Here is a 26,391-nt window from a genome sequence, read left to right on the forward strand (position 1 = left end):
TTTTCAACGTCACCGTCGAATTATGGTCACGAAATGGAAATAATATTTGTCTAAATATGAGTATGAAATTTTAAGCTCTTTGGCTACTACGACCCGACTTTCCATTATGCTATTTTCTGAAGCTAAATGATGTCTATGATCAAAATGTTTCAGGAAGCAGTTTGCGCATACTGCATAATATATACTCTTATATAATTAGTTTTATTACCAAATACCTTGCAACTTTGCATAATTATTTTCCGAAGTCTTAAGAAACCGAAGAAATTTAAATAGCATTTCAGTATTATAACTCAAAAGCAATTGAAAGCTTTGGCGATTTCATTGACACAAAGCTTATATCTAACACGTTACCTGATTAATCTGAAACTATTTTGGATGAATTACGTCTGGTTCTCAAACGAGTTCCATTTTTCCATGCCGCCAGAGATGATCCCGACTGAAAATACAAGAAATACCATTAAGTACCATACGTTGATAGCCTAAATCGAAGCTCCCAACTGGGTTCTCTCGAATCATATGTACGTAATTATATAGAGAGAAATGTAGGGCTGCATACTGTTTCCAGCAAATAGTATTTATGTAAGTTTGTATACTTTTTATTTACCCAGTTCTGTCTAATATTTGTTTGCCCTCTTGTGCATTTGGGAATTTATACTTCAGACTTCGAAAAACAGCTAAATACACAAAACTGCCGCCTTACATACTCCCTAAACCCTTTCGGAACATACGTTGCACGTAGGCATTTTCTTCTTCTATATTACCTATGTGGTAAGTTTGTTTTTAATTCAGGTCTCGAAGTGTGTAGCACGTGTAAAGCGATAGGTAAACAACTCTTGAAATAACAATAACTACAACAAATTTATAAAATTCTGAAGAAAACTTACTTCAATTGCACGAAGCTTGAATAATTGTAATTGAATTGTTTTGAAGCCAAACTTCAGAAATTGAAAGAGTTTGGAAAGTAAATTTGTAGAAGAAGCTCTTTAGAAAATGTCACAATGAAGTATTTGTTGATAGAAACTCCGGTTATCTCTGATCGGAAAATTTCGAAATCTCTAAAATGGACTAGTGCAGAAGCTTTTGAAAATGATAAAAATTAAAAGAAATTTTAGCAGCACCTACCTATTCTTCTTTTCCCGATTGTTTTTTTATTCTAATTAGAAATAGTTCCTCTTAATACTTTCGTATTTCTGACATAAGAAAATAAGTTTACATAAAATTTTGTGAAAGTCTTTTTTTATGTTCAAGATAAAAATAAGAACCCAAAAACTTGGATAATTGAATTTTTCACATAAGTTTAGAGGTTATGTGAAGAAGGTGTTAATACAAAATTGAAGATAATTTTTCGAAGTTCCACCACATGGCCAAGGAACATGAGTTTCGCGAGCGGAACCTACAATATTTTCACAGAGAAATCAAAAATGGCTAATGGTGCGGGAACTGGAATCTATTGCTCAAAGCTGAATCTCAGTCGACCCTTCAAACTTCAGGAAGAAGTATCTTCGAGGCGAAGTCTTTACGGTCAGGAAAGTGGCTGAGATAGCTAAAAACGTTGGAAACAACATAAATATGATCAAGCTATTAAGGCAATAATCTCACATCGTCTGAGAATGTCCTTATAAGTAGGGAGGCAGTGAATGGACTGGCTGCATATACCATATACTAGGTCACAAGCCATAAAGGAATTCTGAGAAACGAAGTAGTTGATGAGATTGCCAAAAGTCGCATCTGTCTGGCTATCGAATGAGTACAATACTAATAATGAAATTTCCGAAAGAGCTTCAAAGAAAAACACGCATGCTTTTTACTCACATGATCTAATAACAGATATCAACTTTAGGCTATCACATGTGAGTCGTAGGGGCATTAGTAACGACGATTCACGCAGAAACTGCAGAAAAGTAGGCATGATGTAGACGCTGGAACATCTATGCTTCTGTCCAGCCTTATGGAATATATACACATGTATATAAGCTTTAAAGGACCAGATGAAGTATCAAAATTAGATATCATGTCGCACTTAAAGTTCGCAAAAGACGTTGACGTCTTGTATGACAAATAATGCAACACAAATTAAACTGAACCTCCTTCATGTAGCATTGCTAAGCACTAGTATAACCTAACGTAACGATCGGCAGTGAAAAAAATTTGCTTGCGAAACTTCTACACTATTATGTTCTTCGGCAATTTTTCACAAATTTTTTGAGTTCATCCTTGGTACCAAACCACAGTGTACCTTGTTGTCGAGCTCATAGCAATAGAAGACATTACTGGAATGAACCTTTCGTGATGGATTCCTACTAAATTTTCTGTTACAGTTATTTTCCAACATTAAATGTGAAACAAAAATCGTACTACTTTTTGTTCGAGTTTTTAGTTTTAATCCAATAATTTTCCCACAGATAAATATTGCCTCACGCGAAGAAAAACGCCAATTAGTCGAATTAAATCAATCATAAAACATAAGCTTCTCAAGATTTATGTCGCTTATTACATTGATTATGAATAATTGCCTTCCTTAGCATCGATACATGTATACATACCAAACTTAGTACACCACATCAAACGAAGCTTAACGTTTTTGTCCAAATTAAATGTCGATAAATGCTGACAAAATATGAATCTAGAAACAATTGTCGGTATACAGTTGCTGCAATTAAATTATGAGCAATTTTTTCTTAATGCTGAATATCATTTTATTTGGTTATAAGTTTCTCCGAACTTTTAGAGTGAGCTGTTTTACTTTATGAATTGTTTCGTAATGGAATAAACTATGTTCGTTCGTTACATAGGGTCTCTTTCTTCAAAAAATTCTGGGACACATTCAGTTGTCATGAAAACATATGAAACTAGGAGTGCTCTCAGAAAAGCGTTGATCTTACTAAAGTGTTTATATTGCTTGACTTGTTTATAAAGTAACTTGTCTTTGTCTTATATTATTGGGACTAAATTTCTAAATTTGTGAATTCTAACGTTGGATCTGAAAACACCGTTTTGCTTTTGTTTTTAAGAAACCGTATATAGCATTGGCAGGAAAGCTTTTAGAATATGATTAGCAAAATCAGTTTATGACCAAACTAATATGGAGCCTACTTCGTTATCAATTTTTCCGCTTCGAAGATGCTCTACGAATATAGCAAGCAGTTTTGGGGATGGAACATCCATCTCTCGAAAAATTCACCGATTTTACAATGTTAAACACATTGTATTCTTCGGTTTAAATACAGCTGAAATTTGCTGTGATTGGAAAACTTTCTCACGGGATTTTCTTATGCAGGAATATTTCGAAACTTTAAAAGTGGTTCTAAATCGTCAGAGTTTTCTTGTAAAATCCTTTAAGTCTTATACTGGTTCTTATATCAATAATTGGCCTTCCCATTGCGTCGATCGCTTTCGGTCGATTAGATTGGAGTGATAATCGTTGGAAATTCATTTTAGCGATCTTCAACTTTCTGTTCAATAAAGTTAAATTTGGAGCCAACAGCAAAGCCATTAGTTTGAGTGAGAGCATGCGGAAGCGTGATACAAACGATTACTTGCTCACTATATGATTATGTCTAGGGATACCCAACTTATTCCAGTGTGAGAACGCCAGATCGTACTTTGGGTATTTAACCCCTAACATTGATTACGATTAAACATTGTTTTAGGTTGGCCTTTTAATATATGGAGAAACTATTTCAATATAAAGGGTTTATCAATAAGAGCGCTACAGAAGTAAAAAAAAACGGTTGAGATAGTAATGAAACTCTTCTTCTTGTGAAAGTACATTCGATTCCATTATGTATGGAACTCTTTTGCATGACCACCACGGGCACGCTTACAGAAGTCCACACACTGAAACCATATTTTCAACGGTTTTCATAGTTTCGACTCGTTCTTGGATCGTATATCTTTCCATGATGAAACGGCAAGTCTTACTGAAGATAAATATCAAAAGATCGATCTACTTATGTAGCGTCCTTTTGAAAATACTTTGACTTTTGAACTTTCAATACTAAATGAAATGTGCATGAAAATTAAGACGTTTAAGTTGTGGGTTTGATTTTATTTTCATTTTTTTACATTATTTATTAGCGGTCTTGAACGGCGGCAACAAATCACTTCTATTTTTGGTAGAACTTCAATCTGGTCATTTCAGTCATTCCAGTCGTTCCAATTACGAAACCTACCCGAACCAGTTAGCTGTCAAAGTCGGGTAGGTGAGTTTCTCTCTCATTTCCTATGACACGAGAGTTGGGCATCTCTTTATATCTGATTATACTAATATACGCCAAATAGTTTGTTCGATTGTCCGCTATCGTAAGTCTCAAATTTTGACAATTCGAACACAGCTTTTGTTTATTATTTTATAGACGAAAGTTAACTATTTCAGAGATTACAGAGGTACTATTAGAGTTTAAGACATTTGTAAGTTTTAAATTGATATATTTTTTAATTTTTAGACTATGTTTTACTAAATTTGAGTGAAAATGCGTAGCGCTATAATGATTAAATTTTGCGATAATTGAATTATTTGCATTTTGATGGTCACCACTGTTGCTATACATAGTATTTCCACATATGTGGCAATATCGAATTATCAAATCAAGCGCACTGACCAACTTGTCTTGTAATTAGATGTATTGAGTTGAGCAAAATCTGCAAAAATAATTAAAATGCTGGAATTGAGAAAAAATTAAAAAAATGGATTACTGAAAGTGACACTAATTGCACGTGTCACTGGGGGGAAACGATAATTAGTCAAGTTAGCAGAAAAAAATCGAAAAACAAAATTTATGAAAATTTTACACTTGCGATTTATGAAAAACACCGTGACGGAACGAGTTTGAAATTCGCTTTAAATTGGCTTTTTATACAAATTTGCGATTTCAAGTATTCAAATGCGGAATAATGGCAAGCAATCAAGTGACTAAAAGTTGATTATAGTAAAATGACTTGGTTTTTTTTAAAGGCTGCGCATGCGTATGAGCGCTTGACCGAAGTGGCGCAAAAATGTTGATATGTTGATATATTATACATAATATGTACATATGCATTTTTGTGTTATGTACATACATATGTGTAAATATGTATTTACGCTTGTAGGCTATATGATTAGCAGTTATATTGCCGTTAACCAGGTGCGAGTACGCAAACACGCCTTAATTTCTGCACACACTTTCATGTATACACTCATATATACAAATGTATGTATATGTATTTATATATACAGGTACATGTACATAGGTGTATGAGATCTACAACTGCCGCTAGCCCATTCAGTTAATCACAGTTATAACATCGATCCGATATAGTCAGACGATTACATTTAATCCGCAATTGTCGGCGATTAATTTTGTTGCCAACAAAAACAAACCGAAACAAAAGCTACAACAACAACAAATGCAATGCGCTACTACATACCTGTTGCTTTGCCTGCTCAGGCTGTGTCTTACTGCTGTTTATTTTCCTTTGTTGCTGTTGTTCCTGTTGTTGGCGTAATCGGCATAATCATCTCACACCTGTTGCTCAAATTAATGAGATTTTATTTGTCTGTTAATATGTGTGTGTGTATATACATATATGTAAGCAACTAGAATGGCGAGTCTAGAGTCTAGACCATTTGTGTGGTTTATGCAGCTGATTTACGAGTAGCGGTTCGAGTTGTAAGCTGCACGCGCTCGGCAGGCTTAGCAACTGGCTGGAACACGTGGGGTCTGCTGGCAAACAATTCGCAGCAGCTACTGACTGGTTTCGCCGACGCCTGTTTGATGGGTGTGTTCAATTTTTTTTGAAAGAAGTATGCACGTGTGGTGGAAGTTCTTGCAGCGACGTTAGTCTTTTGAGGGGTAGAGTCAAAGGAACATTTGATTATTTTTCAACCGACTTCTTTTACACTTCTTGAAAACTAAGTATCAACGATGTTTCTAATAGTATAAAGAAAGGTGAGAGCACAGATTCCTTCTTCACAGGGTCACTGCCATGATGTGAGGGTTTCTCAGTTCTTTCTACTTGTAAATTCTACAACTTGAAACTTTGGCTTCCAATCGCAGCGTTACGTTATTAGTTCCTTAGATCGGCAGCTCGGTAAAATCCAACTTATCCTTTCTGTCATACTTTTTAGCCACTGCGTTGAAGTCCAAGCCGCAGGGAATCCGTTCCATCTTAGAAATATAATGTGAATATTGAAGTAAATTATTCCCATCATATTGATATCATTGGCCTCAATACCCACGCCGCTAGTTCTGCTTTCTCTAGACTGTATAAGGAAGCGAAGCAAATGGGTCTGGTATTGAACGAGGGCAAGACGAAATATCTCCTGTCATTAAACAAACAGTCGTCTCAGTCGCGACTTGGCTCTCGCGTCACTGTTAACAGTCATACCTTGGTAGTCGTAGATAATTTCGTCTATCTCGGAACCAGCATTTACACCAACAACAACATCAGCCTCGAAATCCTACGCAGAATATCTCTTGCCTACAGGTGCTACTTCGGACTGAGTAGGCAATTGGGAAGTAAAGTCCTCTCTCGACGTTTGACAATGGCAAAAACTGCAGTCGATGGAACCATGAGCTATACAAGGTATACGACAGCGGCTACGCTGGCTAGGTCATGTCGACCGAATGGATGAAAATATTCCAGCTCTGAAAGTATTCGACGCACTACCCGCCGGGGAAAACAGAGGAAGAGGAAGATCTCGACTCCGTTGCAAATATCAGGTGAAGAAGCGCACTTGGAATCTCTAATTTGCGCCAATCAGCGAGAGCGGTGACTACACCAATAAGAAAATAAGAAGAATCATATCAAATTGATACGATTCCTTTTTCAGGGTAGGGCTTAGACTTTTTTTGGGTAGGGTTTGGACTAACAACCTTGAAAACTGAGTGGAAAGCAATGCGAAACAAAAGAAATCCACTCTCGTAACATGTTTCTACGGACGATATTACTTTTATTCACCTAAAGCTAACTGAGATGGATTCGGTAAATGGGCCTGGGTGATGATAATCAACAAGACACGGCCTCAAAAAGTCACTGCTTCGTGTGCTTCATGGGCAGAAAAATTATTGATCCATATTTATTTAAAAATGAAGCTGGCCATAATGTTACATGTGTTTCCTCCCTCTAATCGATATCTCGAAACTGAGGGACTAGTTTGCTTATATACGGAGAGACAAACAGATAGACGGACTTGGCTAAATCGACTCAGCTCGCCATGTGATCATTTATATACATATGTATATATTTTATAGGGTCTGCGACATTTATTTACATATTTATAGGATCTTAGACACTTCCTTTTGAGTGTTACAGACTTCAAGGCAATCTTAATATACTCTGTTCAGGGTATAAAAACTGTAATAGGTGTGGCTTCTCCCCTTTGTTTAATGTTCATACATATATCCCACTGAAGCAAGTAGTGTTTTCAAGGAAAGCCATCTCACGTCAAAAAATCGAAATCGACATAAAGACATAACTTTTCAAGCCCCCAACAATCGAATATATAGACGCTAGTGTCAACCAAAAAATAGGACAAACTGTAAGATCTATTATTGAAATTTGGTAAGAATCGCTTCATGAAAACAGTATGATCTTATATCAAAAATGGATAAATTTGTATAAATTGTCTCCGTTGTCCCCAAATACCTAATATTAAATATTTCGAACAGAAATTCAGAGAGCGTTATGAGCATATCCTTCTGAACAAACCGCAATGTATTGGCAAAACTTCTACCATATTTTGGCAATATTAAGTCAACATATCTATAATATTGGATATGGTATAGTCAATGCGTGGTCGACCGCTTGGGGTAGTAGGCGCACAAACCATCCTGGGCGTCTGATACTTGAATTTCACGACCAAACGAATCTTACGATCCTGAATAACGGAAAGCAAAATACTTTTCAAAAAGCAAACAAAGGCTCCATAATCGACCTCATGTTTGCCAACGACGCTCTTAGCAGGCACATTAAGTGGGCGGTGTCGAACATAAATATTTACAAACAGTGACCACATGGCTATTATTGCTGTAGTCTTAAATGCCGGAGGGATGGAGCCCCGCAGCAGGAGCGCATGCCAAAAACGATGGAAACGAATGGAAACAAAAAGATTTTGATGCCGAACCTTTTGAGATGGTCTGGAGTTGAGCAAATAACAAGACGAAGAAGCCATGCACGTGGTATCCGCAGTGCGAAAAGAATTGTTTACAGCTTGCGACGCAACCATGGGTCGGACAGTACAACACAACAACCGGAAGCTAGAGTATTGGTGGAGTGATGATATAGCTGAGCTCAGAAACTCTGCAATTCAGCTAGTCGCCGCCTACAACGTAATCAACGAGAAGAAAATGAAAGCAGTCTCAGAAAAGTATTTAGAAGTCAGAAAAAGCTTCTCAAGTCAGCCATTGGCCGCAGTAAAAAGAGGTGTTTTGTAAAACTCTGTGAGGAACAGCATACAAAATCTTTATGTCGAAATTCAAAATTCAGGCACAACAACCCAAAAGCGCATCCTTTATGAGAAATGTCGTCGAAACTTTGTTTCCAAAACACCACATTATTTCATATGCTCGAACCGAAGCCGTAGAGCTACCACTGCTAGATAGTGAAGTAGAAATACGTCCAATATTTCTATAGCCGGAAAAAAAAAAATTAGCAAAGCGCCTGTATTAGATGGCATACCAAACAGAGCCTTAAACGAAGCCATGACTCTGAGACCAAAATTATTCGTGAAAATGTACAATGCGTGCTTAAAAATGCGATCCATGGAAAGTCCAGCGATTGGTCTTTCTTTCTAAACCAAAACAGCCTCCGGAGGAATCTTCATCATATCGACCTCTGTGCATGCTTGACACTATTGACAAAGTATATGAAAGCATAGTAAGGAACGGCTTGGAGTTAGCAATCCAGAAAGCCGGCGGATTATAAGAAAGACAATCGTTGACACTGCGAAATGCGCAGTAAGTGGCAAGCGCTGGAAAGGCGGGAAAAAAAATATTTTGTGCTGATCACCTTGGATGTGAAGAATGCCTTCAACTCAGCAAAGTGGGCAAGCATAATCAAGGCTCTGTATGACATACATGCTCCTCAATATCTTATGGAAATCGTTATGAGTTATTTTAAAAACAGGTGACGTTTATTCGATTCAGATGAAGGCACTAAGAGCTACTCTATTTCGAGTGGAGTACCGCAAGGCTCGGTACTAGGCCCCATTCTACGAAACATAATGTATGATGGGGAGACACCAACCGAAAGCTATTAAATTAGTTGCGTACGCAGACGACCTCATTGTGTCAGCAGTGGCTAAACACCTCGATGATCTCCGGAGCAAATGCAATGAGTGCTTAAACGGTCTGCGCTAATGGTTCTCTTCAATGAGTTTAGAATGGGCTGAGCAAAAGACAGAAGTCGACATAAGTACAAGAAAAGTGGAAGAAAGTATATCTCTCACCATAGGGGAGTGCGAGATTCATTCACATCCACACCTTAAATACCTGGGAGTAATAGTAGACTCAAGGCTCAAATTTAAGGATCACCTAGAATACACTGCAGGTAAAGCGAATAAAATCCTGAATGCCTGAATGCCAAGAATGATGACAAATAAAGGTTGTATGCGTTTCAGCCGGCGCTTTTTACGCACAAAGTGACACGGGTTATATGGATCGAGGCGCTAGGCATCAAAGCATATGCCAGACAAATAAAGAATTATTAGTGCTTTCCGCACAATTTCAAGTGATGCTGCTGAAGTTATAGCCAGTATGAGGTCCATTAATATCCAGGGTGAGGAATACGAGCGAGTATACAAATTATCAGAGCCATCTATAGGAGCCAAAAGAGAAGAGAGAGTGAAAAGCTTAACGATATAGCAGCAGCGGTGACAAACCTCACTCAAAGGACGGTGGACCTACCGACTGATATCGGACATCCATTCCTGGATCGACAGACGACATGGGGTCCTGGATTTCCACCTAACCCAAATATTAAGTGGACATGGTGCTTTAGAAGCTACCTGTTCAAATTCCAGCGCGACATTAGTCCGATTTGCCCGTCGTGTTCACAGTGCTTTGAAGACTCTGAGCATGTATTTTTTTTATTGCTCACGCTTTTTAAGTGAAAGGGAAAAACTTAAAACTACATTCGGTGGCAGTTTAACGGTGGAAAATTTGACGACATTTATGTATGTGTTAGTCCACTGAGAATTGGAAAGCTGTCAGCGAAGCGGCAGCCTCAATCATGACAAAACTTAAACATATAGAGCAGAATAGGCGTCCGTCAGTCCGCGCAATAGAGGAGACCTAAATGTCTTATCACGAAGTAATACAAGGTCTGTCGCAAACGAAACAGAACTTTTTAAATATAACTGTTTCTGGTGGCGCCACCTATTGGTGGGTATATGAAATAAAAAGTTTGATCTCTTGTTGACATTTCGTAAAAATTATAAGAAAATTAAATAACTACAATTGATGTTATCGATCAAAAAGTGACAGCAGCTTTTAAATATTAAAATATTAAATTTTGTTTTAAACTTGGGAAAACGTTTACTGAAACATTTCAAATGATGAAAAAAAGTTTATGGTGATCAGTGCCTATCGCGTAGTAATGTGCATGAGTGGTTTAAGCGATTCCAAGAAGGTAGTGAGGACCTCTGTGACGATCAGAAGTCGGGCCGGCCAATATCAGTGATTACCCAAAACAATATTGAAAAAGTGCAGGAATTTATTAAGAATGAACCGAAATCTTCTTTGCGTTACATGGAAATGGAGTTAAATATCACCAAACACTCCATTCATCGCATTTTGATAGATAAATTGGGTCTACGGAAGGTGTGCTCCAAGTTTGTTCCGCACAAATTGACTGAAGAGCAAAAATTGCTACGAATCCAACATTGTAAGGATTTGATTAAGGAGTCGAGAAAGAACATAAACTACAAATATTCGATTGTGACTGGTGATGAAACGTGGTGCTTTCAATATGATCCCGAAACCAAACGTCAAAGTGCCGAATGGAAGCATCCAGACGAGCCATCATCGAAAAAAAGTCGTCTTCAGAAGTCAAAAATAAAGACAATGCTGATTTGTTTTTACGATTCCGAGGGTATTGTACACCGAGAGTTCGTCCCACCTGGCCAAACGATTAATGCTGTGTTTTATCTTGGTGTTATGAAGCGTCTTTTGTCACGCATTCGTCGTGCTCGACCACAATTCCGTGAGGCAGGGTCCTGGCGCCTGTTGCACGATAATGCGCCGTGTCATCGATCGACGCTTATCACTGATTTTTTGACAAAAAACTCCCTATTAACCATTAATCACTCACCCTACTCACCTCATCTGGCACCCTGTGATTTTTACCTATTTGGAAAACTTCATTTGCCCATGAAAGGACACTGGTTTCAGGACATTTCAGCTATCCAAAAGGCGACGACCGATAATCTCAAGAGCATTCCGAAAATGACCTTAAACACTCATTTGAAATGCTAATTGACCGGGCTAAACGCTGTATCGAAGCACAAGGAAACTACTTTGAATAAAAAAATATAACTTTTGAAAAATATTAATTTTTTGTTGTTTTTTTAACAGTACTGTTTCTTTTGCGACAGACCTTGTACTTAATCAGGTGGTTCCGTGGGAGAGTCTGGAGTTGGGAGTAGGGAGTACGTTAGGATATAGTATGTATAGTTAAAAGCTGAAAATGCAAAAAATCTATATATGTATATGTATTCCATATTTTAATGTTGAGTTTGGTATGTGTCACGGCTAATCTGGTCGCATAACGAATGTAAATGTATATATGTATGTATATGTATAGCTTAAATCTGTTGGCATATTTACCTAGAGCATTACAATAACAATCCACATCCACATGTAATTATATATTATATATGATCTCAGCTGCACGGCGCTTAAAATCAATTAAAATTTTTTGCATTTAAACGATTTATTATTTATAAACTTGCGCGGTTTATGTCTTGAATAAAATGAAGCAATTTTCTCATTTGACAGGTTGGTCCAATGGAACTCAACAGCTGTCGCCAATCACACCAGTTGCGCGGTAAGTTTGACGTTGCAGATATTACATTTGTATATATGTAGCTATATATATACTATATTCATTTTAGTTGCGTACATATATACCTGTCTTATGTGCATAGCTCTGCAAAGACTCGCTAGAAGGCAACTGCAGCTGGCGCCATTAATTTACAAAACAATACATTTTAAATACCTTTATGCAACCAATCACGCCTCTGGTCATTGACAAAAATCAAAACAACAATAATAAAGAAATTAGTTGTTGTTATGTTCTTAGAAAATGTTGTCGTCTGACACAGCTGGTGTTGGTGCTGGTGGTCGCAGGCATTAGATATTTTATCAACGACAAGCGGTCGAGCAGTGATTTTCCTATTTCCATGTCACAAATCCACACACACACTGACATTTGTTTGCTCTTGCGTTTGCGTTTCAAATTAGTAACAATTATTTACTTATTTTTACCGCGATAGCCATAAATAATGCCAGCCAATCTGCGTCGACGGTGCTGATTTATGCAACAGTGGGAGGTGGCGGTAATGGCCGCAGCAACAGCAAGCGCAAGATGTCGCCGGTGGGCGCGCCGCACGTGCATGCGTTTTGTCGCCGCTTGTTGCACTTGCCGCATTTGTTGTTCAAAAAATTATGGGTAAAAATTGTTAATTTTTTCGTCTAAAATTTATGACAACTACAACAAAAGTTTTTGTTGATTTCTACAAACATTTTTTGCACATTGTTGCTGTGTCTGGGAATTCCAAATTTGTTTGTTGCAATTTTTTGTTTAAATAACCTGCTGTTGCTGTTGCGTCGGTCTATTATCTCTTCGCCTTACGGCATATATTTTGGTGGATAATTTGCTTGTGACAGTGAACAAATTAATTTTCATGTAATTGGAGTTTATTAAAAAAAAGTTCACGCACTTACCCATGTTTTCATGTTTATCTTGCAACGAGTTGCACAGAGTATAAAGAGGGTGTTTGTGGAAATGCGGTTTTCAGGAAGAAATAAAAAGCATATAATTTAATGTTATGGCCAAGAGTTTAGCTTTATTATAAAGATAAGGGTTTGTCATTTGATTATTAAAATGATTTCGGGCAGGTGGCCATCGCAACTGGCGGTTACAGCTGAAAGTTACAATTTTCGACTACTTTTTGCAGAAATCCAAAATGATCTGAGGCGATTGACTCTCAGGCCTAACTGCATAGAAAATCCTTCCATAAATTATGGTCTAGCGGTATTAAATAGCACGATTTTAGAGACCACGCCATACCGAAAGTTTCGTCTTGTTGGAACCAAAGGTCGTCCATATTAACATCCTCCAATTCAGGCACGAAAAAGTCACAAATAAAAGCTCTTTAGCGTTCCCCATTGACTATAATATTATGACTTTTTGAAAAAATATGGACGAATAATTCCCATCACATTTTGAGCCCATTCATCGAACATGCTTGATGGTCGTTCGGCTTCAATTCTTGCCTGAGTTCGATTTTGTAAGCCAGTAAACCAAGATATTTCCTTAAAATCTTCCATAAAGTTTATGGCCACAACTCCAACGACTTGCAACGGTGTTCCGAAGTAAGTCTCTTCATTATGAAATGGCAAACCAAACTGAGTATATCAAGTAATTGATATCAAAAAGACCAACTTCGAAAAATGTATTGCCTCACTGAAACCTTCACGTCTAAAAAACTAACCGTTAGTTTCGTTCAGCAAACTGTTCTTTGTAACATCGAAAATTATTCGAGATTGAGTTATCTACATAGTATAAATAACAGGTTTAGAAGACGATCGGATTTAGTTTAAATACGCGCCGTTTCGTTCGATAATCTATTTCCATCTAGACGCGAAGAACTCGGACAGCCACTTTTCACAAGACTCTTTTGAGTTTAACTTTAAACCAACAAGGGCGTTCGCCATGGACAGGAGCAGGTGGTAATCACTTGGCGCTATGTCCGGGTTATATGGTGGATGCGATAAAACCTCCCATCCGAGCTCCCGTAGCTTCTGACGAGTCATCCACGAACTGTGTGGTCTGGCGTTGTCCTGGTAGAGCACTGCACGCTTCCTGTTGGCCAATTCTGGACGCTTCTGGTTGATCGCCTGCTTGAAGCGGTTCAGTTGTTGGCAGTAGATGGTAGAATTAAGCGTCTGGCCATATGAGAGCAGCTCATAGTGGATGATTCCCTTCCAATCCCACCAAACACACAGAAAAACCTTCCTTGATATTATCGTATGTGATCCATTTTTGTCGGCAGTCACCATCCGCTTCAAAAATGGGTCAAGTTCGTTCCGTTTCAGCAGCAAATCGCAGGCGTTGATTCGGTCCAGAAGGTTTTTTTTGCGTCAAATCATGCGGCACCCAAACATCAAGCTTTTTTCTATATCCAGCATTCTGCAGATGATTAAAAATGGTTTGGTGACTAACTCCCATCTTCTGGGCGATGTCACGAGTTGCCATATGCCAGTCTAACTCGATGTTTTCCATGATTTGATCGGTATTCGTCGTCACAGGTCTTCCGCCGGCTGGCTTATCCATGGTGTCGTTTTCACCCGCTCTGAATCGTCGAAACTATTCCTCCACAGTTCGAAGTGATGGAGTACCATTCCCCAAAACACCATTAATCTCACGGAACGTTTCTCTAGCGGATTTGCCTTTAACGAAGGGAAACTTTAAAATAGCGCGAATTTCGGCGTTAGTGAACTCCATGTTTACACGCCTATAACTGTTGAACGCAATATCCAAACTAATCATGCATAGCGTCGTTTTGTAGGTTATGTCAAGACTTTTCAAAGATGTATAGTATTGCCAGATACGAGCTCTGTAGCGTAGTTGTAGGCGGAAGGGAGATATTTGACAACCTAATATATCACCTTGCTTCTGAATAAGAGAGCTATAGAGCATATGATTGACTTCTTAGCTAAAGTGTTCATTTGCTAGAAAGTTTGCTAGATGAAATGAAATGGAAAAAAAGATGATAGTGTAGCCTGGTACTAAACATGGATTATATAAAAGACGTTGCGCTTCAAATGTTTTTCCAAAGGCTTGGACCCTTAGAAGAATCAACACCGAGTAAAGTTCGCAAAGAAGGAGTTATTTCGGGTATGGATTTTTTTATCAACCGAATATTGACTCAAACTATTTACAGGGTGCTAATAATGCTTTTATAATCCGTTTGAGAGTGTGCCAAGATTGTGGACCGCAGTGCCGATAGCCGAAAATACTGGTTAAAAAGTGAGTTACATTATTAAAATACAGAAAGTATTTTTTCTTGACACAACTGTGCGCTTGTGTCAAAAACGGGTTCAGGGTACCTGTAAAATTGGTTCAGGTCTTGCCGTAGTCCCACTTACGTAATATCGCGAACTTAGTATTTCTGTTTGACTTTGTAACGTATGTACCGGTCAATATGTGTAATATTTCAATCAATTTAAGGATACATATTTTTTATTACAATATGGTTTGGTATTAAATATGAATGAAATGCAGACCTTGGTATGGTCCTCATATAGTTTAACTTGACTTAAGCACAAATAAATTCCATTTATTTACCACACATTTACTCAAAACCAAAATTGAAAATCTCTAAAATAACAAAAATTTAGAAAAAAAATTATATTTCGCAGTCTACACGCGGGCAAAAATGAAAAATATATTGAAAACACGCGTGCGAACAGACAACATTTGTAAAACTGTCAAACTTTTTACAGTTACAATTTGGCAAAATTTTGGCATGCAGCAGGGAAAGCACAAAAAAAAATGGAAAAAAGGACCAAAAGAAGAGAGAGAGATATGTATGACAAATGCCGCATGTGCATGCGATGTACAGCTGACGTCGACGCGGCTGATTGTGACTAATTCTATTTTATTTTTTAATTTTTCTTCGGGAGTTTTCGGTCAGTTTTAGTTTTAAGCATTTTTTGTTTCAATATTTTGCTTCAATTTTCTTTTCTTTCTTTTTACATGCGTTTTTTAGAAATTGTGGGCACACAATTTTGAACTTGGCCCAAGAGACGCCGAGGCACTTGTGAGACAAACAAAAAAAAACTCATAGAAAAAACCACGAATCATTACAGTTACTGCAAAAAATGTCAGCGGAAAATTAACGGAATGCAAAATTGAAAGAAATGCTGAGCTGCAAGACAAAATTGTTAGCATAATTTTTGGGCGGAGCAGCGACACCGCAAGCATAAAAAAGCGCTGAGTGCAGCAATGTTTGTTTTGTCTATACATAAATACATACATACATACAAACATAAGTATCGTACAAGTGCCTTGGCTGCAACGCAGACAGTCCGCCAGACGGTCATTTATTTGCACTTTTACTATCTGTCGGTGGTCGCCCAGCCGCACGCTTAATTTCGTTACGCACTTAATATTTGTTGCGTCTTTCCTGGGTGCGCGTTTTCTTATGCAAAAACAATTTTTGTAGGGAAAGCTTCTGACGCATGCTATGGACCGTTTCGATGGTCAACAGACGATAACGCCGTTATATTTAATTTTGATTTTTTTCTCACTTTTTTGCATGCAATTTATTGTTCAAAAGTTTTTGTTAGCGTGTTTGCAAGTAGTAAGCTTCCTAGATATTGAGATAATCTCATAAATAAAAGAAAACTAAATTTAAAAAATTGTTTTCAAATAAAACATGAAAAAATGTTAAATTTGGTTGCAATGAAGCTAATATTTCCTAACAAAAACTTGATTTTGAACTGTCGGGCATCATCGGATCTGAACAATTTTTTCGGATGTTATAGGATGTATTTGTAAGATGTCTCCGAACGTTTGAAAGTAGGCCGAAACGTAACCCGGAGTAGCAGCAAAACTTTAAATGCGTTTTTCTCGAAACGATGTTTTCAAAGTCGTTGAGGAATCTTTCTCCGAAACTGCTTGACCGATTGAACTGAAATTTCCACAGGATCTTCTTAGATACTTTGTCAGAATGAATCGAAGGAATACCGTTTCTGATACAAATTTCGATTTTAAAAGTCACTTTAAAGAGTAAATTTTCGTGCAAAAAAAGATGATTTTTGTTGGGAAGCCGCCATTTTGTCTATAATCAAAATTTTGACTATTTCTTTGATCATTTCCTGTGTTTATATATCCTAAAAGTAATATTATTGATTTGATTTGGAGATAATTTGGATCAGAAATATCTTCCTCTCCGCCAAACACTTTTTTGTGGAGGACTTTCAAGAGATCTTCTACAGGAACGACGGAACCCAATATTTTTATTAATAAAATATGAATTCTCAATAAAAAGCCTATCCAGAAAAAATTAACAAAAAACGCATTTTTTCAAACTTTCAAGTGGATATAACCCCTTGAATAAAACAAAAACGGTTTGGAATATCAATGAAATTCTTTATTACAGTTAATGTACATTCAATGTTATTGTGGCGTCCAATTGACTGGGCCATTTCGTAAAATAACACGTTTACCAAACTTGGATTGTGACATTCGTTGTGTGGCTTGTGGTTTGTGGTGCCGTCTTGTTGGAACATATTGTCCAAGGTCATATCATCCACTTCGTTCCAAAAATATTCGGTTATCATTGAGCGGTCGCCATTCTCATTCACAGTAAAGTGCCGATCTTGATAATAACGAAAGATAATGACGGTTCAATGACACCGCCGGCCCATAAACCGCTCCAAACCGTAATTTTTTCGGGATGCAATGGGGACCCTTGGAGTACATGTGAAGTGCTGATTTGATTTTTCTTATTGACGAAGTCATTCAGCCAGAAATGAGGCTGAAGATGATTTTTCGATGAAAATCGGGATTATTTTCAAGTTGTTGCTCAACCCAATTCACAAATATACATACGTCAATTTGATGTTATAAGGATGTAGGCCTAGATTTTTTCGCAAAATTCGCCACAACGATGTCACAGAGATGCCTAGCGTTTTAGAACGATGTGAGAGAGACTGATTTGGGTCTTCATCAATTGCTGCGCTAGCGGTAGCAATATTCTCGACACTACCGGCACTTCTTTGTCTCACTGGCACGGGAAAATTTTGTACTGTGCTTGTGAATTCAAATTTTTGACAGTACGATTATGACTACCATAAGTTGGACGTAGCGTTCTTAAAGTTGAGGGCCACTGACTCGACTCGTATATCGTTAAACTCTGGGCCATATCTAAAATGAACACAAGTTCCGTGTTCTTTGGTCAGTAACTTTTTGCACTTTAATTATCTGAAAACGTTGAACGAAATGCTGAAGTGAAGCTTGAGATCTTGAGTATTTAATAGTGAACTGGCGGGGTTTATGCCAACCCCTCTTATGCAAAAATCTTCTTGATTAAAAATATTGCTGAAGCTAAACAAGCTTCTTGAAACTAATTTATGATCAATATTCAACGGGCACAACTTATGTATTAAACAGTATTCACATTCCCTCCGAAGTTTGAAAACGCAGTTTGCTCTTCAAACTACATCTTTCAATGCATTATTCTCAAATTTCGCGCACTTTTTCCGACTGGACGATCTATTCGCATTACTGTCCGCTATCACGTTCTCGTTCAATCTTTGGACCATCTCTGGTGGCTTAGCAAATCGGTCTGTGAGGTAAAAACTGAAATATCTTAAACCCTACATTCTTATCCATTCACCACCGCTTTGCATCCAGCGGTCAACTAACGGCTACTTCATGAGATCTCGTAAAAGTGATGCGCAAATATAAATTTTTATTACCAATGCTATTTTTAAAGTGGGACTTGAGTCACCGCATGGCAGCCGCCGCCCAACCATCTATGCATGTTACGTGCGTTTGTCTGGCTGTGGGCTTTCGCCTAGCGACTGTGGCGCCCAAATGCTCTAATGCGCCTCCATAACCACTACATACGCTGCAAGCAACCGCATATATGTATGTGTGAATGTGCGAAAAATGTAATGTGTTGACTGTTGCAATCTGCTGCCATCTTTAGATCGCCATACGTTGGCAGGCGTCGTGAGCTGCGGCAGCTAAAGTGAACTCGTCCAACTGATCGTGTCATGATTTTCATTAAAATTTTCACAAAAACGTACAACAAAAAATTAAAATAAAATGAGGATATTAAATTTGCATTGCATTTGTAATTACAAAATGTGCAACAACAAAGTTGACGGCACAAAAACAACAACAACAACTGCTAAACAACACAAACAATTGGTATTTAAAGAAAAGGCAAAAAATATGCCTCGCAAAAACAACACAAACAAATATGATTACATAGATTGCACATCGCAACTGCCATTGCAGACAAGGCGTCTTTTCGTATTGGCTCGCCGTGCGCGCCGTGTGACGTTGAAGCTGACGCGTCGCGGCCGAAAATTCAAATTACCGCAAAATGAACTAAAACAAAAGCAGCAACAAATATTTTCTCACTTAATGCATTTTCAAAATTCACTTACAATTTCGCACAGATGTGTGTCAGCGGAGACTTTCTGCTGGCGCTTTGGTAGATATTTTTTGAAGAAGCTCCGAATTCCATGCTTTTCTGAAAAAAATATAAACTTATGTATATATATATCAATGTCGAAAAATTTGGTATTGGGCTTATAAACTGTCGTGAAGGTGCGGAAATCAGTTTAGAAACTGTTCCAGATCATATGTGATTAGCTGCTCTATTAAACTAACTACAGTCTCAATTATTTTATGGTATTTCATTAACCGAACTTCCTCCGAACTATCCTTCTTCAGATTTTATGTCGTTTTCATTAATTCAAAATCTCCGAAGAGTCGACTTTTTATTCCACATTTGTCGCCCGTCTGTTTGAGGTACGATTTTTATTAGAAACAAAACTCACTAGAGTGGGTTGACAAGAGACTTCTCATATTTAATTTTCGTCTTAGACGATAATATAATATAATTCTGGCATTTTGCCAGAAGTATGGATGAGGCAGCATCTGATCCTTATACGCAACGGCAAATGAGAACCCTTTAGCATAGAGAACCTCTAAGCTGTTTGAAAGAATATTGAAACTTCGCTCCTCTAAAACATACGATGTTAACTCTTTCGGCAGCCGAGAGACAGGTTTCTTGAAACTTTTCATTCAACTCAAGCTATTCTTTCTTCAACTATTAATTTTTTTATGTTTCGCTCGAAGTTTGGGTAAAAATTTTCCGTATAAATAGTTTTTTAAGCTCGTCAAATTCATAGTGGCCTCAAGGTTGCTCATCTGCTCCATACCTTTCTATTGTTGTATTATTTATTTGTGCTTTTTTATTGTTTTTTTGTATGGCCTCTTTCATTAAGTACGTTTTGTAAATCCCCAAGTAACTGCACTTATTCCTCCTTACGCACTTGTCTCTTTGAATCCGCTTACGTCCACAAGTGTCTTAGTTAGATCTTTAAAATTGTTTATCATATCCCTCTAGGAATTTTTAAATAAGAGCTAGTTAATTCGAAACAATGAACCAATCTTAGGTTGCGAACCACTTTTATCGCTTGGCAACATTATGCTAGCTTGCTTACTGGGTCATTTATCATAGGCAACACATTGAAGTCTCGATCTCAAGTGGACGTTTGCTTGTCTGGCACTTTCAGTTGCGTAGTGTGTTTTTTGCTGTGTATGATTGGTTAGACCATTAGGCTTCCTTGTTTGTGCAGCCACTTCTGGCACTTTTCCTCATCAACTCTCACTACTTTTTCGATAAGGTTTCTTGTTTTTGTTTTTTGTATTGTGTGTTTTGATTTCAAGTGCTGGCTGTCAATACATGTAAGTATCGTATGTAAATATGTAAGTTAATGTGGCCCGTCATGGTAGTCGACAGTCTTTGATAATTGTTCAGATCTGTTCAGGCGGGGTGGCAATATACTGTGCATTATAAATTTCAAAGAGAATAGTTTCGTTAAGAATCTTTGGCAAAAGTATCCTAAATGGATCAACGAGCCTCCAACCCTCTTTACTGCGGTCTAACCAAGTTTTAATTTACAGCACCATAGTCTAGAGAGGAAGATTGCTCTGGAACCTTGAATTTTTAAATTTTTTTGTACATTGATACAAGTCTAATGCTAATCGCAACCGAATTAAGAGCTCAATTTTGAAATGATTGTTTTGTAATAGAAAAGTACAGAATATCAGTATCCTAAATGGTCTTGGCGTCCAGTTTTCATATCTTGCAACTATTGGGTTATGTTATTATCGAACACTTATACTTAGACATTTTTAGAAATTTAGGTTCAATGAGGATTTTATTATCCAGAGATGAGGATACTTTTAGGACATTTAGGTGCTTAAGCTAAACAAATAAAAATAGCAAGGTGTTTCAAGCATATATTCCGTTGTACTGTAAGTCTATAAACTCAAAAAAGCAGCTCGGTTTTACGAAGTTTTGCGTTCCATGAGGAGTTAATCATTTGGAGATGGAAATATTTTTAGGACTTTCAGCTTCTGGAGCTAGTAGATTAAAGTAGGTGATAGGTTAACTTATGTAGGTTAATTCATACGTCTCTATTTGGACTCTGTTACACTGCCTTGATGAGGCGATTCTGTAAGGGGGTATTCTGGTCTAGACGCATGAATTTTAGGCATTTTTTAAACCAAGATAAAAAAAATGAAAAAAATTTTTAGTATCCATTTTTTTATATGTTTTTTTACTGACAACAGCAAAAATAAGAAGATTCTTCATTAATAAGGATGTCGTTATCGGGTTGACCATTTTCAAAAAAAAAAAAATGACATCGACATGAAAAATAAAATTTTTTTGACCTGATTTTTTCGACCTTTTCGAATTTTTTAAAAAATACTTCAAATCAAAATTTTTGGAAATCCAAGACAGACACGATAGAGCATTGTATAAAGGAAATATGTACTAAATTTCAAAGGAATCGGTTTAGTAGAACTTGAGATATCATGAACGAGAAAAACGGGTTTAAATGCGTTTATTAGACAATTCTAGTGAACACAAAATCGGCTGTATCTCCGAAAATAAGTTTGAAAAATCCTTCCAAGGTCATATTTTTGAAAGTCTAAACTTTCAAAATATGCAAAAAAATCGATTTTTTTTTTTCAAAATCCTAGACCAGAATACCCCCTTAAAGCATCTATACTTGGAAAAGCAGCAGCAGCTGAATGGATGAAACCGAGCATTTGAAAAAGAAAACACTGGCTGACAACAGTGCCTCTAAAAAAACATTTTTTGAGTTTTTTTCCGTTAGAAATGATGAACGCATTCAATTTTTTAATTTATTAAAATGATTATCAAGATGATTAAAAATGTACTATTTATTAAGTGTTCATAAATCTAGCTTAAAGCAATTAAGAAATTGGAAACCTTGCTTTTGTCATTTTAACACAAGCCATGAAAAGATTTCCATAAGACACTTCTAACGGCCGCTTATACGAACTACTTTACCCGCACGTTGCAGATAGTGAGTCTTATCATGCTTGAGGCATACATACAGACACAACTATGTGGCATAAGCAAGGGAGTCACGAGAAAGACACTCATTACAGCGGCACTTGACAACAAATGTATGAGGAATTGACAATTAGGGCGTTTGGGGTTCAAACTTATGCATTGATTAGCCCATTCTGAGCATTTCCAAACGATATTCATTTTTAATTACTCGTATGTACATTGCGAGAAGCGATAATGCGTTGTCCCAGTCCCCACAGTCTACTCAACACGCTATCGTTTACTTCATTTGACATATTTTCCATGGTAAACCCTGACCTCTTGCTGATTTTCGAAACTGTTGAAATCGCCCTACGAAATGCAATAAAAACTGAAACGAAAATCATATCATAAACTACAACAGCAATAAACAAATCAATACAGGCGATAACGGTTGTTAGAAAAGTCGCGATTATCTCGATTTCATGTTTCAAATGAGCATTATCAAGCAATTTCGTTGTGGCCCGACATTAATTTTTGTTTTCCATTTAAGTGCACTAAATTATATAAACCAAAGCGCCTGATGTTGCTTAATCGTTAATCTTCGCTAACTGCGCGCTCGAGCAAAGTGTGCCTAAAGGTGCTAAAGGTCACATTCCACTGATAAACTTTGTTTGCTCTGCATTACAAAGAAACTAAGTTTTTTTCCATTTACAATTATTCAGCCTTAAAATACATTGGTACGTGTACTATCACTGTTTCAAGAACATTATAAAAGGTTCCTGAAAATAATAGGAAGTTATTTGATTTTGCAAGCAAGCTATCAATCCGTCAGCTTTCCAGCTGTGTACTTTTAATTTTAAGTGAAAATCGCTTCATAAGCATCAATAATTACGCACTGAGCAGGGTATATTAAGATTGTCACGATCATTGTAACGCCCAAAAGGAAACGTCGGAGACCCTATGAGATACATACAAATGGTCAGCGTGACGAGTTGAGTCGATTTAGCCATGCCCGTTTGTCCGTCTGTCTGTGTATAAGTGAAATAGTATCTAATTTTTGGGATAACGATCTGAAATTTTGCACACGTCCTTCTCTCACCAAAAAGCTCTCGACCAAAATCAGTCAAGCCTAAATGAGATTGCTCTGGCTGTTTTTACCAGCGGTTACAGAGTCATGGTGTCGGTTTCAGCACTTTGTTTGTCTGTCCTTCCTTTTAAATTGTAATCTGAATTGTGGGAATCAATTTGTGTTTTGACTATCTCTATATTATTACCTCAAAGATTAAATGAATTACAGATTCAATAATACTGTATGATTGTGCTTAAGTTTTTTTTTTTTTGATATCGTATTAAGCATACTTTCTGTGTTATTAAAGGTAGTATCATATCAATAAGAGAGCAGCGTTTTATAGTAAAGAACAAGCTTAAACTTTCTCTTGTTATTTTTTGACGTGTTTCTTAAACAAATGGATTTGAACTCAGCAACGAGTTTATTTAGGTTGTCGTATTATACTTTTAAATGAAGATAATGCCACTCTATATTGTTGAGAGTTATACTCGTAATCGATCATAAACAGAATAAGTCCTTGAGTAGGTTCAGAGGTCGTGGTAAATTCTGACACTGCGAAACCGTATGTCATTGTAGTTTTAACCAATCTTCCATATTTTCTATGGGACGTAGACCCTTAAGCTCTCATGCCTGATTTCGATCATAATAACTGCCACAGTTCCAGTATATCTTAATATGTTACTACTGCATCAGCCGACCGATACTATTTATTTATTATTGGCCATATAGAGGGCACCGCTTCGTCAAACTTCTGCATTTAAATTTTTGATCTTTGATAAATAAACTGTTGATAAAGTAAACTTGCTTGAGAAATGTATAAAAATAGTCAAAGCCTTGCCATATGTTCCCAGGTGCGGGTTAAACTCTTGAAACGGTTTCTTGAAAACTCAAAATAACTTGATTAAATGCAGATTTAAATAGTGAGATATTTTCCGCTTTTGAGGATCAGATCGCCGATTAACTCTAAAGTAATAATCTTTTGAAGTGAATTGTGGTATCTACACCTACTACAAAAAGAACGCTTTCTGGCTCTTGCACATGCATTACAGGTTTCGAAAACGAGAGCGCGTTTTATTATTTATATTTTTGTACTATTCTTGTTTATTTCGAAACTATTTTTAATTTATTTGCATTTATATTTCGACATACTCATGTTGCATATATATATGAAAGACGTAAATTTCCGTTATGAAAGCGCACGTAATTTCTTCATTATGTGCTTTAGCTGGCCTCATTCAAATCATGAACGCGTTGCCTACGTCCTGGTTACGTTACTTTCTTATCAGACAGTCTATAATTTAGCGCAAATGTCAAATAATTCCTGTCATTTCAGTTTGTTCATAACCTTTTGACCCGCACATAACCATACAAACACAATCAAACGCGTCGACTAGGCGCTGACTTGCTACTTGGTAACAGAGCGCGCTGTACATACTCTCATGGATCTCATTAAAATTTCAAATTTAATATTAAACAAACGCCTTGCTTAGTGTTCATTAAATTTAATTTAAAATTTTTGTGATTTTATTGCGAGCATAAAAGTAAAATATTTGACACTGCGGGTCGCTGTTACGCCATGCAAGCGATAAGCCGCCTGTTTTTGTTGCATCATCATTGCAACTTTGAAATCTCTAGATTAAAGTCGAAAAATTGTGTGTTATCAGCTCGTGCTTAGGGAAGTTTCGTATTTTAATTAGCTACGAGCGTTTCTAGCATCAAGCGATGGAAAGTATTTTTAATTAAATTTTTGTTGTTATTGTAACGCTTTAAATAAATTTAATTACTTTATTAGGCGGATTTTTGGTATTGTGTAAGAAATGCTAGTTGATAATATTTAACAAATGAATATTTTATTTTTCAAAAAATGCTGATTCAAAGGTCCAAGTTCAATGCAAGCATCTGAAGTCGGATTTGAAAATAAATACATCATAATTGATAATTTTAATATTTTTATACTTTTTGTAGAAGGGAAGACTTTTTTATCAACACAGATTTTTTTAACAAGCAAAAATTAGAAAAATTGTAAATGTTAAATATTTTCATATAAATACACAGCTTTCTAGTGTCCAGATTACGGCCTTATTCCTGAAAATATTGAATGTGTCCTTGTTTTTAAATATATCTATAAATAAGTTTGAGTCTGTAAACAATGTAAGTTTAGTTTTCTAGTCATGATTCTGGGGTTCTGTGCACCTTTTCCGCAGATGCAAACATCACATGATCTTTACTCTCAGCCGCCTTACCGAAAATATGCGAAAAACAAAAAAGGAAGGTCTAAGTTCGGGTGCTTCTTGCAGGAATCAAGGCCAGGGAAATACCTTAAGGTGTAAAATGTCAACCAGAGGTTCGGAATCTAAGCAATTTTATACATTATTTACCTATACATATATAACTCATACACTGACCGACATATTCGGCATAAGATATGTTAGAAAAAATTAAAATCATTACATATAGTACAGACTATATACTGTTATCATGCCACTTACTAAAAATTGTTCCTTGGGTTTCATTGACATACAATCACCAATAACATGGAGTAAAGTCAGTCCGATGTTCGTAAATCCTGACATTAGTTATATGGGGGCTAGCTCAAGTTCTCACCCCATTTTATTTATTTTAGGTACAAAGACACACTGAGTAAAACAAGTTTTGTAATTTTCATTAAGATAACTCACATATTGGCTGCTGAATGCAGTATAAAGTCACCCGGAAGTTCGAAAACTTTTATATTAGGTATATGAGGGCTCAGGGAAGTGTTGACCCTATTCAAACCATTTTTAATATACAGAGTTACTATAGTCAGAAAATGATTCTCTCTGAGTTTCAATTGTACATACATATATCCCATATATTGACCGATATTTTCAGTCAAAAGTCAACTATAGATACTGGGGTCCACATATTCAGTACATAGGGGCTTTAACAGTTTGGGTTGATTTACTTTACATATTTTAAAGCAGTTATTAGTACAAAATTGTATCCCGTTATATTAATTACT

General features: G+C 36.8%; 1 long non-coding RNA gene across 1 annotated transcript in view; it reads right to left on the reverse strand.

The window, feature by feature from the left end:
• Positions 1-19,394: 19,394 nt before the first annotated feature.
• LOC126757068 (uncharacterized) overlaps positions 19,395-26,391 on the reverse strand; it is an 86,688-nt gene continuing 79,691 nt past the window's right edge. The window contains exon 3 of the long non-coding RNA XR_007666684.1: positions 19,395-19,474. This is a non-coding gene — a long non-coding RNA (uncharacterized LOC126757068). The remainder of the gene's footprint in view (positions 19,475-26,391) is intronic.

This window comes from Bactrocera neohumeralis, chromosome 4 (genome assembly GCF_024586455.1).
Source record: "Bactrocera neohumeralis isolate Rockhampton chromosome 4, APGP_CSIRO_Bneo_wtdbg2-racon-allhic-juicebox.fasta_v2, whole genome shotgun sequence".
Classification (NCBI taxonomy): Eukaryota; Metazoa; Arthropoda; class Insecta; order Diptera; family Tephritidae; genus Bactrocera; species Bactrocera neohumeralis.